The sequence below is a fragment of the Arachis ipaensis genome, chromosome B01, assembly GCF_000816755.2.
Source record: "Arachis ipaensis cultivar K30076 chromosome B01, Araip1.1, whole genome shotgun sequence".
Lineage (NCBI taxonomy): Eukaryota > Viridiplantae > Streptophyta > Magnoliopsida > Fabales > Fabaceae > Arachis > Arachis ipaensis.
This window is the reverse complement of record NC_029785.2, coordinates 22,757,655-22,771,072: the sequence shown is the minus strand read 5'-3', so window position 1 is coordinate 22,771,072 and position 13,418 is coordinate 22,757,655. Positions and strand designations below refer to the sequence as shown.

Sequence of the window (13,418 nt, the reverse complement as noted above, 5' to 3'; positions counted from 1 at the left end):
TTATCGTTGTTTTTTTTAATAAATAAATAAAAAACACACATGCAAGTATAACCATGGTTACAGAAAAAGGATGACTATCTTTTATGTGAAAAGGAGAACAACTATAAACTAAAAGTTGCCAATTGTGAACCAGTCATTCTACATACACTGAGATACATATTTTATATAGACAAATATCTATATCTGCTTTGTAGCAGTTTTCAACTGATATTAATGGCTCTTAAAAAGTTAATATGCATAAGAATAAATAAAATGAAAATCGGAGTATATAATCATCACTGTTTGGAGGAAGATGTGAAATCCTTGTAAAAGAAATTTCTCAAAAGAAAAAAGAAGGGAAAATGCTTAAAGTAATGGTGATGTTTTATGTATACAATACACTCTGATAGAAGTCAAAATGCCAAATGCTAAAATACTTTAACAACTTCGAAAAGAGTCAAGAAATATAATAATTAAATACTTAAATGAGTGCAGAGCAAGAGAACTGAACTTCCATAATTATGACATAGAGGTTAATGATTAAGATGCAAATCAAGAAAATATTCAGGTAAATACTCAATAATACTAATAATAAAATTAGCAATAACTTTATTACAAGAGCAAGGACATTTTAAACTACTAATCTTCCAATTAAAAAAAATCCTAATTTGTTGAAAAATTTACCAAAATAGTCCTAATAAAATATTGCTTTAATATTGATTCCCACTTTTAATTTAGAAGCAACAAAGTTCACAAAAATTCTATATTATCACATTAAGATAGCTAATATCTTTTTAATCCTAATAAAATTTTAATTCAAAGCATCATTGTATAGATCAAATTAGTACCTTAGTACATAATTTTACTTACACTATTTTATTCCACGAACCCAACCAAATGCGAATCATGAAACATTAGGTCTCGTTGAGAAATCAGATAATTTAAAACTAGAGTTATTAAGGAGTTCATAAAAAAAAAACATGGTTTATAATAATTAGTTGAATATAAATATATAATAAAGAGAAAAACTCATATAAAGAATTTGTTCGTTTATTTAGAGTTTAAACATCTCCAATCTTCATACATGGTAAACAAGTACCAAATTTGTCCTAAAATTAGAAAAATAATCAATTTTTTTAACAATGCTTACTTAATAATAACCTGTGAATATAATAAAGAAAAAACTCATATAAAGAATTCATTCAACTTTAAGGAATTAGACAGCCAATATTTTCCATCCGAAATCGCCAAAAATTCTTTCCAATATCTAAGACTTATGATCTCAATCTCGCAAACTCAGAAAATCAATCTCCCCAAATCTTTGAAAATAAGGACAATAGTTGAGAATAGAAGAATTTTCCAAAGAAATAAGGGTTAAGAAAATTTTCAAGTTTCAGATCTTAGCCAAAAAGCAAAGTTCATCTTTTTACTCATTAACAAAAAGCAAGCATTCACAATCTATATTTCACCTTCATATGCATGATCCGTTTGAGAGTAGACCAAGTTCCTTCACAATGAATAAACTGAGATACCACTCAAGCAAATATCCAGTTTAAAATCAAATTCAAACAACAAAGTAACATTACTGCTATCACAGTTATAGTTATATATCTGAAATCAGCTAATAAAAAAATAAAAGACAAACATCACCGAAATAAATATAATTATAAGAGCTGATTCTAACACACCCTCATCCATATATAAACGAATTTTTTTTGGTCATGATAATACACATAAAATAGGTTGTTTGAGCTGTCATTTAGCAAGGCATTTGCATCTAAATGTAATTCACTGTTACAACAATAAAATCAAAGCATAGCACAGAATTATTAAAAGACACAAACATATCGGCTGTGGTGTACACTTCTAAAGTCAGACCAACCAAATTATTTCAACTTCCAGTTTCAAAATAATGAACATGATCATAAAAATTCACTTGAAAGTATGAAGTCATTTCGACATAATCACGGAAAATGTTTCTTGATCTAACTAATGACAAACCTGGAAAAAGTATAAAGGTAGTATAATAGAAAGCCTTCTGGGCTTTACTCCCATCTAAATAGAATAGTAGGAATCCTCATTGAATAAATGAAAGGTTGTGTAAACCAACAAAACATTATATTGTAAGCATCCAAAAGTAAAACAATTTCTCTCCTTGCTCCTCAATTTAAGTCTCTACAAAGTTAGTCCTCACCTATTTTTTTTTTCAAGTAACATACATCTCTTTAAAATCTCTTGAAATAACACATTTTTTTGCAAGCATCACATTCTGTAGAAATCATCAAAATTCAGCAACAACAGAAAAATCATAGAATATAATCACAACAATTCTGTGATAGGAAAGCCATGTCTAGCATCACAATACCATAATAGAACCAGATAATCAAATTAGATAAATTCAAACAAACTTCTATATCAGAAAGACCTTCGATCCAGCTAACTAATCACCCAAATAATTCACTATACCTACCTAAATAAAATCACCAATTCGACAAACAATAATAACACTTCATTCATATACTCATCACATAGTTCTTCTCCTTGAGCAATTGAATAACAGTTTTTAAAGTTATTGATTCGAAAGAAAGAATCACGAGTTATTCAAAATTCTGTTAGCTTCAAAAATTATCAACCTAAGAAGAACAAACTTGTTTTTATTGAAATCCAGAACAAAGCATCTCAATCAGCAGCTAAGTAAATCCACAATCCACAAATTCAATTATAGTTCTATAAAAGGAAAAAGATAATAATTCACAGCAAAAATATATCAAATCTTCTAGATCTTGGATGAAATCTTGAAATCGGAAACCCTAGAAAACAACATAAAGATGAAAAAGATTAAAGCAAATGTTCACAAAAGCGAGAAAGAGTAGAATCAGCTAAACGATAAAGAGTCGACACCGAAACAATTGCACCAATACGTTCAAAATAACCTACCAAAAGATAAGTCGAGATTGGGTATAAGAAAAGGATAGGAGTAGCAAGAAGCGGCAGAGGACGCATGATCACAATAATCAGAAGACAAAAATGACATAGAGGACAAAGATGACATTCTTATAGGCCTCTGATAGTGCCACAATTTGTATAAATAGGCGTGCTTCTATTTATACAATTGTGATCCTACCATAGGACACTTGCTCCTTATTACACAAGTTAACCTAAGCTCTGATACTACTCTGTCACAGCCCAAAATGAACCATGACCGGCTGATAAACCCATATTTTATGATGTATTTTGTGCCCAATTCAAGTGATTTATTCAATCGCTCACCCACTTATTCATGTAATTTGCATGGTTTTACTTTTCCTTCCTTATTATGTGATATATGTGAAAAACATGTTTCCTATGCTTTAAAAATATTAATTTTAATTACCCTTTATTACCATTCGATGTCGTGATTTGTGTGTTAAGTATTTTCAAATCTCCTAAGGCAGGAATGGCTTAGAGGACAGAAAGAAAACATACAAAAATAGAAAGAAAGCACAAAAATGGAGTTTTGAAGAAAAGGGCAGCGACGCGAACGCATGGACGACACGGCCGCGTGCCTAGCGCGAAAAGGCAACGACGCAAACGCGTGACTGACGCGGATGCGTGCCTTGAGCAGAACGCAAATGACGCGTACGCGTGACAAGTAAAACTCCCAGATGACGCGACCGCGTGACCCACGCGGATGCGTGACAGACGCCACGTGCAGAAACTGCAGAAAACGCCCCCAGCGATTTCTGAAACCCTTTTTGGCCCAGATCCAAGTCCAGGAAACACAGATTAGAGGTTATAAAGTGGGGGAATGCATCCATTCATGAGGAGATCTTCCATTAATCACTTTTCATAAATTAGATGTAGTTTTTAGGGAGAAAGGTTCTCTCCTCTCTCTTAGGTTTTAGGATTAGGATTCCTCTTAAAGGATTTAGGATTTCAACTTCCTCTCAGGTTCAATATTCTTTTTACTTTATATTTCTCTTCTGCTTTCAGATACTTTAATGCTTTTATTTGTTGATTACGTATGTTGCCAAATTGGCTTACGAACCATTCATGTTAGGATTTTCTTTATTTAATATAAATTGAGGTATTTCAGATTTATGATTCTTATTTAGCTTTTTATATTCTTGGCTTTAATTGATTGATCGGAGACTCTTGAGTTATCAAACTTATCGTGGTTGATAATTGTTATTTTTGCTAATTGAATTGAATTCCGATAACTCTAGTCCTTTCTTAGGAGTTGGCTAGGACTTGAGGATCAAACTAATTAGTCCACTTGACTTTCCTTTGCTTTAGTAAAGGTTAACTAAGTGGGATTAAAACTCAATTCTCATCACCATCGATAAGGATAACTAGGATAGGACTTCCAAATTTTCATACCTTGCCAAGATTTTTATTAATTATTAATTTATTTTTCCTGCCATTTAAATTACTTGTTCTTTATTTTAAAAACCCAAAATTCTACCTTTTTCATAGCTAATAATAAGAACACCTCCCTGCAATGCCTTGAGAAGACGACCCGAGGTTTAAATACTTTGGTTTATAAATTTATTTGGGTTTTGTTACTTGTGACAACCAAACGTTTGTAAGAAAGAAATTCTTGTCGGTCTAGAAGCTATACTTACAACGCGAATTTATTTGCAAAAATTCTAGATCGCGCGAGAGTTTCGCTCTTTCAAAATGGCGCCGTTGCTGGGGAATTGCAAACGTGTGCCTTATTATTGGTTATTGTAAATATTTTTCTTCTGCTTGTTTATTTGTTTCTGTTTTCATTTTTTAATTCTTATTAGCTACCATGAGTTCTCACCCCTCTCGCTTTGAGTTTGGTTCTAATATTGTTGAAGGGAATAAAAGCTATAGCAGGAACATGCATCAAGGTCAGAGCAATCAAGGATGGATGGAGACACGAGGACTTGATCAACCCTTTAGGCAACAACACCCTCCACAGTATTACAGACGACGACGACCATTCTACAACGCATGCCAAGGCAATAGATACGGTGGATCCCGTTGTAGTTACCAACAAGTTCCACCCTGTGCTTATGAACCACCCTCTCAACGTAGCTTTGAACCACCACACTCACAAGTTCCTTTTCACCATTCACCACCATATGACCCTTATCCACCACAATTCCAAACCAATTACTCCCAAGAACCACCACATTCTTATTATGAGCCCTCTCCCCCAACCAATGAACCCTCATATCCACCCCAATCTCAATGGATGACACCATTCGTGTTCTTCTTCAAGGGCAAGCGAAGATGCAAAGGGACGTAGTGGAACTCACTACTGTCTTAACCGAGGTAGTAAATAAATTAGCTTCCCAACTTCTGAGCACTCAAAGTACTCTCATGGCTACATGTGGAGAATCAAAAGAAAAGCGTAGCATGAAGGAGACACTAGAAACTTCGGTGGACAATGAGGAGCATGGCTTTGTATTGGAACAAGTGAAAGAAGCCATAATAGTTGTAGAGGAAGAAGTGGTTGAAGATTTAGGAGATGCTGAACCTCCATGGGAATCGAGAACTGTAAAGGATTCCGCCGAGAAGTTCGAATTTGATGCCAAGGCGGATAGTGCACAACCTCCAAAGCATATACCTTGTGAAAAATTGGACGGAATAGACCAAGAAGTTGATTCCATGGGCAGTAATGATCATGAATCAAGCTGTCCTAGTCACAAAATTACATCCGCAACTGAACTCCTTTAGCCTGAAGAACCTTATCCAAGTGAATACGAAGATGATGTCGAGGTAGATTTCTCTCAACCTCCAACGTATGACTTGAGTGACGAGGAAGACATAGAAGACTTTGATCAGGACGCAGTTGTAGTTGAAGAATTTTGCAAGGAAGTGGAGGAATTCACAAAAGAATGCAAGGGAGTAGAGCTTATAGAACCACTAAAAACACCTATCCCAAGGCCATTACCACCTAATATAAGCTTTAAGTGGGTACGATCCTTAACCTTTATCTTTACTTTTCCACTTGAATATGGTTTGCTTGAAACAGATGGCCAGCTTAGAGCTCTCTGCGGCTTTAAGAGTAAGAGGAAAATGGCTCGTACTCAGAGCTGGTGTGCAAGATTTAATAAGGTTCCATGCTTCAATTCGAAGTGCAAGGATTGGTATCAAGTTCAATTGAATGGGTCTCGGAAGGCGTTTGGTCATCTTGGTGAGAATACAATTTCTAAACCGCCCGGATGGAAGAATATAGATCAAGACAAAGGCGGATTTAAAAGCAAAGTTTGGGATCCTGGAATCTATTCTGACATTCGTCACCCCGGGAGCCTGAGAATCTGTTTGAAGCTGCTCAAAAGCTTTACATGCCTAGTTTGGGACCCCGGAGGCTGTTGGCATTCCAAATATTGGTGGAGATTTCTGGATGAATTTAAGCACAAGCCACCATAACAGGAAGCTCATCAAATGTCCAATTTAAGAACTTTAACTAAAAGTGCTAGGTGGGAGACAACCTACCATAGTATGATCGTTCCTGTTTCAATTTTATTTCGTTTTGTTTGTTTTTATATTGTTTTATTTTCATTGAACCTGGATATTATTCGTAGCATTTACATTAGCATTGCATACTGCATAACTGCATAATTGCATTAAAAAAAAAAAGAGATCACCCCACGCGAGCGCGCAGGCCACGCGTGGGCGTGAGAAGGAAATCGGCGTAAAGATCCAACGCCCAGAAAGCTGGGCTGGAATCGTGCGGCTGGCGTGCGTTTAGCACAAAACAGTCCACGCGTTCGCGTCCCTGACGCGAACGCATCACTCGCAAAACACTCATCCCACACAAAAGCGTGTGCGACGCATCCGCGTCGCGTGGATATTATGGCCCCCTAAATGGAGACAGAGAGTTGCACTGAAATGACGCTGGAAGTGTGCGTCTAGCACAATTTCCAGCGACGCGGTCGCGTGCCTCACGCGTCCGCGTCACCCATCTTTTACCCAACCCACGCGATTGCGTCAATCACGCGACCGCGTCGAACCCATTTCACCCTAGTCACGCGATCGCGTGCTCCACGCGTTCGCGTGGATTCAAAAATACTAACCCCCTTACCCACGCGAAACCCTACCCGTCGCGCCCCATACCCCCCTTCTTCTTCTCTTCTCTGCAACCCCTCCCTCCTCTGCAACCACCACCACCGCACCCTTCTCTCTTCTTCCTCCCTTCTTCTCTTCCCCCCTTCTCTTCCCTTCTTCCACCCCTCTCAACCACCGCTGCCCCCACCGCGGCCAGCCCCGACCACCCCGCCACCAGCGCCGCCTCCCACCACCACAACCCTCGCCCCTTTCTTCCTTCCTCTCCACCTCCTCCAACCCAAACCCCAACCTCCACCACTGCACCGCCGTGCTCCCTCCCAGTGCCGCCGCGTCTCCACCACTATCTCTCTGCCCTCACCTCTGTTCTTACACATACCAGGTTCCGCCGAACACTGATTTCTCTATCTTCCATAGTTAGTTGCATATTTTTCAGATTCTGTTCAATTTAGGATATTTAGAGATGCATGTTTGTAGTGGATTCTAGGTGGTTAGGTAGCTAGGATGTGGTTAGTGGATTTAGGCCTGATAATTGCGCCGTTCTTGTTACTTGTTTTCCCTATTCTGCACTTTTGATCTGGCTGTGATGTTAATACTATTCATATGCTATTCCTTAATGTTTCATGCTGACATTAGACTGTTCTTACTGTTTATGACTCTTTGCAGCATTTCTTTTTATCTCATATGAACTGTTTTTTCTTACTGTTTATTACTCGGGAACATCCAATTTTAGCCGGAATGCTGCCCAATTTTTTGCATATTGTTTTCATGTATTGAGTTTGGAAACTTACTATTTTGCCTTACTTGGCTACAACCAAACCAATTCATGACTGTCCGGGCTAGCATTCTTATTCCTTTTGATCCCCTAGTTAATAACTTGCACTATTGATGATTTCATGTTAGTTTTGCAACTTTTCTATCATTCTGAATTATCATCAATACACTGAAATTTTTGCTCGAATATGAGTTGATTATTCTTTAAATTTGTGAATTTTTTGTTACCTAGGAAACATTTATCATGCCACTCACTTTAACTTTCTTTTACTAACTCACAGCTTTCACTTTCTACCTTCCTTTTCACCTATTGACCACTTTTCTAACCTGACTACTTCAACTTTCTAACTCAGGGCATGATCATTGTTTTTCCTATTTAACTTGAATTCCGCTTATCATATATTTTGGATTTCATTTTTTCTTTTCAGACTTTTTCACTTGTATACAATCCAAATTGCACATATTTTTCAACTCATTTCATGCTTCTCTTGCTTTTTTGCCACTATGTGCTTATATTGCTATTATTCTATTTGCCTACTTATTTTCCTGCTTTTGTTCTTCAATTATATCCTAGAATTTCTGCTTTTCAGGATGTTTGACCCTCAACGCAGAGGAAAAGGCAAAGCAACCACTGGTAAAAGGAAAAGAGGTGAATCCTCTATGTCCATCCTCGATATTTTGCATGACGCCTCCTGGCGGGAAAAGCACTTTATCCCGCAGGAGAAGGCTGACCAGCTCCTCACTGCCACAGATCTAGTTAAATTTGCAAACAGATACTGTGAGCTGAAGTATCCAGTGTTTGCCACTTCCAGGAACCTATACCTAGAAAGATCTCTAAAAATTCCAGAAGAACTACAGTAGTACACCTCTGAACAGATAAAACAGAGAGGCTGGTTCTTCTTGGAAAGAAACTTGACAGAGGTCAATGCTTCCTGGGTCAGAGAATTTTATTGTAACTATTTCAAGATTTCCCTGGATGCAGTGAACCTTAGAGGAAAACAGATTTTGGTCACTGAGGAAGCTATTGAGGACATCCTCCACCTTCAGCCTAAGCTAGATCATCCTGACGGTTACCAAAAGGCTGAAGAGGATATGAGATTTATGAGATTTGACTGGGATGCTGTCAAGTAGAGAATAGCCTTTGATCCTACTGTCCCTTGGGTCATGGGAAAGAACACAGTGATGCCTAAGGGAATCAAGCTGATTTACCTGAATGATGAGGCTCAGCTCTGGCACCAGATTCTGAGCAACTATGTGATACTGAGCACTCATGAGACAGAGCTGCCCGCTGCTATGATCACTCTCATCTGGTGTGTGATGGAGGGTAAGGACCTGTATCTTCCACGTTTCATCAGGCATTACATGGCCAGGGTCCATGTCAGAGGCACCCTTCCTTTCCCTTATCTGATCACCCAGCTAGGCCGCCGAGCTGACGTGCCTTGGGAGCTTGCTGATGAGAAGCCACCTACTACAGACTACAAGAAGATTATCCCTCACAGCAGAAAGTTTCAGACTTTAGGTCACAGACTCCCATTCCTCACCGCTTTTGATGAGGCAGCCACACCTTCAGCTGCCCCTTCTTCATCCACTGCTGCACCAGCTACCACCACTGCACCTCCACCTGTCTCAGAGCCCATTTACCACCTCATGCACCGCCTTTTTCAGCAGCTAAACCAGATGGAGCACTGCAACCAGCGGCGATATGCGAGATCTTGCAACACTATGAGCATTTAAAGTTGTTGCTCCGCACTGGCCACCATGACATTCCCTCTGAGCCTGACACACCATCAGAGCCATCTGAGGAGGAGGCAGACGAGCATGAGGAGGAGGCACCTACCCAGGCCGAGCAGGGAGGACCAGATCAGGCTGCGCCACAGCATGAGGAGCCTCACCAGATCCAGGCCGCAGACCCAGAGATTCTTCTCCAGTCAGCACCTCCACTGCATCAGACAGATCCCACTACACTCATAGAGACTGCAGACCCCCAGGCCACCACAGAGACACCAGCAGCCCATCCTTCCGGTGATGACACTTCTTCACACCTAGCTTGAGTGAGCATCAAGGACGATGTTATATTTTAAGTGTGGAGAGGTCGCCATCCCTGGCTTATCTTTTTGGTGAACCACTTTTCAGACTCTTTTTATCCTATTTTGTTTATTTTTATGTATTTTTTATTTTTATTTTTTTCAGCACTTGCACATTGTTCTTTTGCTGTATTTTTACTTTATTTTCGCATTTTTCACTTTAGTTTATATCTTAGACATTTAGTTTAGTTTGCAATTCTAAACTTATTAGTTATAGAATATGTGGATTAGTTAGTATAGTTTACCCTTTTAGCATATAATAGTTTGATTTAATTGAAAATAAAAAGGAGTAAACTAGAAACTTTAGTAAATTAAAACAATCCACACACCTTGTATATATAGCATTACATGTTAGTTAGTTAACAACATTTCATCAAGGAGGAACACTAAGATTTTAAAAGCCACCCTAATATTTACATTGAGAATAATGGAAACTCTTGATTTCTACTTGCATGACATACATAACTGATATATGGTTTTTGAGCTGGAGAACACACAGCTTGTGACTTTTGAGCTTAATTGTATGTTACATTTAAACCATAAATTTCATTCCTGTGTGTTTTGCCCTTCTTTTTCATTTTGATGTTCTTTTCTTTGTTTTAATCTATATATCCAATATAGAATATAGATATATACCAAGAGATGATTGAGGCCATCATTTGAATTTTTCCTCACTTATCCTAATTTAGCCTACCTTTTATATCACCCTTGTTAGCCCCCTTGAGCTTTTTAATCCCTTCTTGTTCTATAACCACATTACTAGCCTTAAGCAGAAAAACAAAATAACAATCCCAAGTTGAATCCTTGGTTAACTTAAGATAGATATTGTGTACAATTTAAGTGTGTGGAATTTTATGGGAACATGGGATGGTAGAAACAAAGTAGGGATTTAAAATGAATAAGTTATTTCAGAAATTTGGGAAGCATGCTCATGTGAAATCAAAATAACTGAATTACCATGTGCAAGTTATTTCAGAAATTTGGGAAGCATGCTCATGTGAAATCAAAATAACTAAATTACCATGTGCATAGATTAAAAAAAATAATAATAATAATTTTATATTTTCAGTACTCAAATAAGGGGATACAAAAATTCCCCAAGTGCAAAATAAAAAAAAAAGAATCAATGCACATGGGACAAAATTTTAAAATTAAATTTAATGCATGAGCTTGTAATACAAAGTGGGAAAAAGCTTGGGTAGCTAGGTAAAGCACTTTAAAATTATATAAAGTATGTATGTTAGGTGAGATCTTAGACTAATCAAGGATTTACTTTGTTAGCTCACTTAGCCTTATACATATACCCTTATAGTCACCTTGGCCCCATTACAACCTTGAAAAAGACCTCATGATTTTTGTATGTCTGTATTCCATAGTTGTTGATTGGTTAGATGAAGAACAAAGTTTTAGAAAGCAAGGATAGAAAAAGAATAGAGTGATTAACCCGATAAACACTGAGTGACTAGAGAGTAAACACAAAATCCAGTGAGGGTTCAATAGCTCATCACCATATATCTCTGCTTAATTGTTAATTGTCTTGCAAGTTTGTGAAATACTTTTACCCATCTCAACTATAAAAGTGCTTTAACATTATCTAGGGTTTGGCTATGCATATATGATTCCTTGAGGATATGAATTAATTTAATTACATGTAAGCTTTATATACAAGTGGATAATAATTAGAATTGCATGATTCATTTAGGTAGTTGCATTTAGAATAGAATGCATTGCATAAGATTCCACCATTCTAACTTTACCCTTTCTCTTGGATTTAGCATGAGGACATGCTATTGATTAAGTGTGGGGAGGTTGATAAATCCATATTTTATGATGTATTTTGTGCCCTATTCAAGTGATTTATTCAATCCCTCACCCACTTATTCATGTAATTTGTATGGTTTTACTTTCCCTTCCTTATTATGTGATATATGTGAAAAATATGTTTCCTATGCTTTAAAAATATTAATTTTAATTACCCTTTATTACCATTCGATGCCGTGATTTGTGTGTTAAGTATTTTCAGATCTCCTAAAGCAAGAATGGCTTAGAGGACAGAAAGAAAACATACAAAAATGGAAGAAAAGCACAAAAATGGAGTTTTGAAGAAAAGGGCAGCGACGCGAACGCATGGACGACGCGGATGCGTGCCTTAAACAGAATGCAAATGACACGTACGCGTGACCGAAGTGAACACGTGACAAGGAAAACACCTAGATGACGCGACCGCGTGACCCACGCGGACGCGTGATAGACGCCACGTGCAGAAACTGCAGAAAACGCCCCCAGCGATTTCTAAAAACCTTTTTGGCCAAGATCCAAGTCCAGGAAATACAGATTAGAGGTTATAAAGTGGGGGAATGCATCCATTCATGAGAAAATCTTCCATTATTCACTTTTCATAAATTAGATGTAGTTTTTAGGGAGAGAGGTTCTCTCCTCTCTCTTAGGTTTTAGGATTAGGATTCCTCTTAAAGGATTTAGGATTTCAACTTCCTCTCAGGTTCAATATTTCTTTTACTTTATATTTCTTTTCTGCTTTCAGATACTTTAATGCTTTTATTTGTTGATTACGTATGTTGCCAAATTGGCTTACGAACCATTCATGTTAGGATTTTCTTTATTTAATATAAATTGAGGTATTTCAGATTTATGATTCTTATTTAGCTTTTTATATTCTTGGCTTTAATTGATTGATTGGAGACTCTTGAGTTATCAAACTTATCGTGGTTGATAATTGTTATTTTTGCTAATTGAATTGAATTCCGATAACTCTAGTCCTTTCTTAGGAGTTGGCTAGGACTTGAGGATCAAACTAATTAGTCCACTTGACTTTCCTTTGCTTTAGTAAAGATTAACTAAGTGGGATTAAAAATCAATTCTCATCACCATCGATAAGGATAACTAGGATAGGACTTCCAAATTTTCATACCTTGCCAAGAGTTTTATTAATTATTAATTTATTTTTCCTGCCATTTAAATTACTTGTTATTTATTTTAAAAACCCAAAATTCTACCTTTTCCATAGCTAATAATAAGAACACCTCCCTGCAATTCCTTGAGAAGACGACCCGAGGTTTAAATACTTCGGTTTATAAATTTATTTGGGTTTTGTTACTTGTGACAACCAAACGTTTGTATGAAAGGAATTCTTGTCGGTCTAGAAGCTATACTTACAACGCGAATTTATTTGCGAAAATTCTAGATCGCGCGAGAGTTTCGCTCTTTCACCGGCACTCAGAAAAATAGTCCCCTAGCAAGCCTATCAGACTCAAATATAAATTAAATAAGAAAATTACAAAGATTTTAAATCATTTACAAGTTCTAAAATAAATAGCTATACGTTTTCAACAAAAGTTAAAATAATTAAGAATGGTTGGATCCTGCTTGTGACATATGGAGCATACAACGTCTAGGAACTCAACATAGAACAAATACTCATTGTAGATCATAATTCTTAGATAGAGAGCTCACATATTCAAGTATTTATTCCTGAAAAATATTTTTAGAAAAACGTAATGAGTTTTGCAACTCAGTGACTAGACAATACATTTATAATCCACA

General features: G+C 37.0%; 1 long non-coding RNA gene across 1 annotated transcript in view; it reads right to left on the bottom strand.

Moving 5' to 3' along the window:
* LOC110268910 overlaps positions 1-13,137 on the bottom strand; it is a 16,139-nt gene extending 3,002 nt beyond the window's left edge. The window contains exons 1-2 of the long non-coding RNA XR_002357668.1: positions 13,126-13,137; positions 10,613-10,621 (exon numbers count right to left, since the gene is read on the bottom strand). This is a non-coding gene — a long non-coding RNA (uncharacterized LOC110268910). The remainder of the gene's footprint in view (positions 1-10,612; positions 10,622-13,125) is intronic.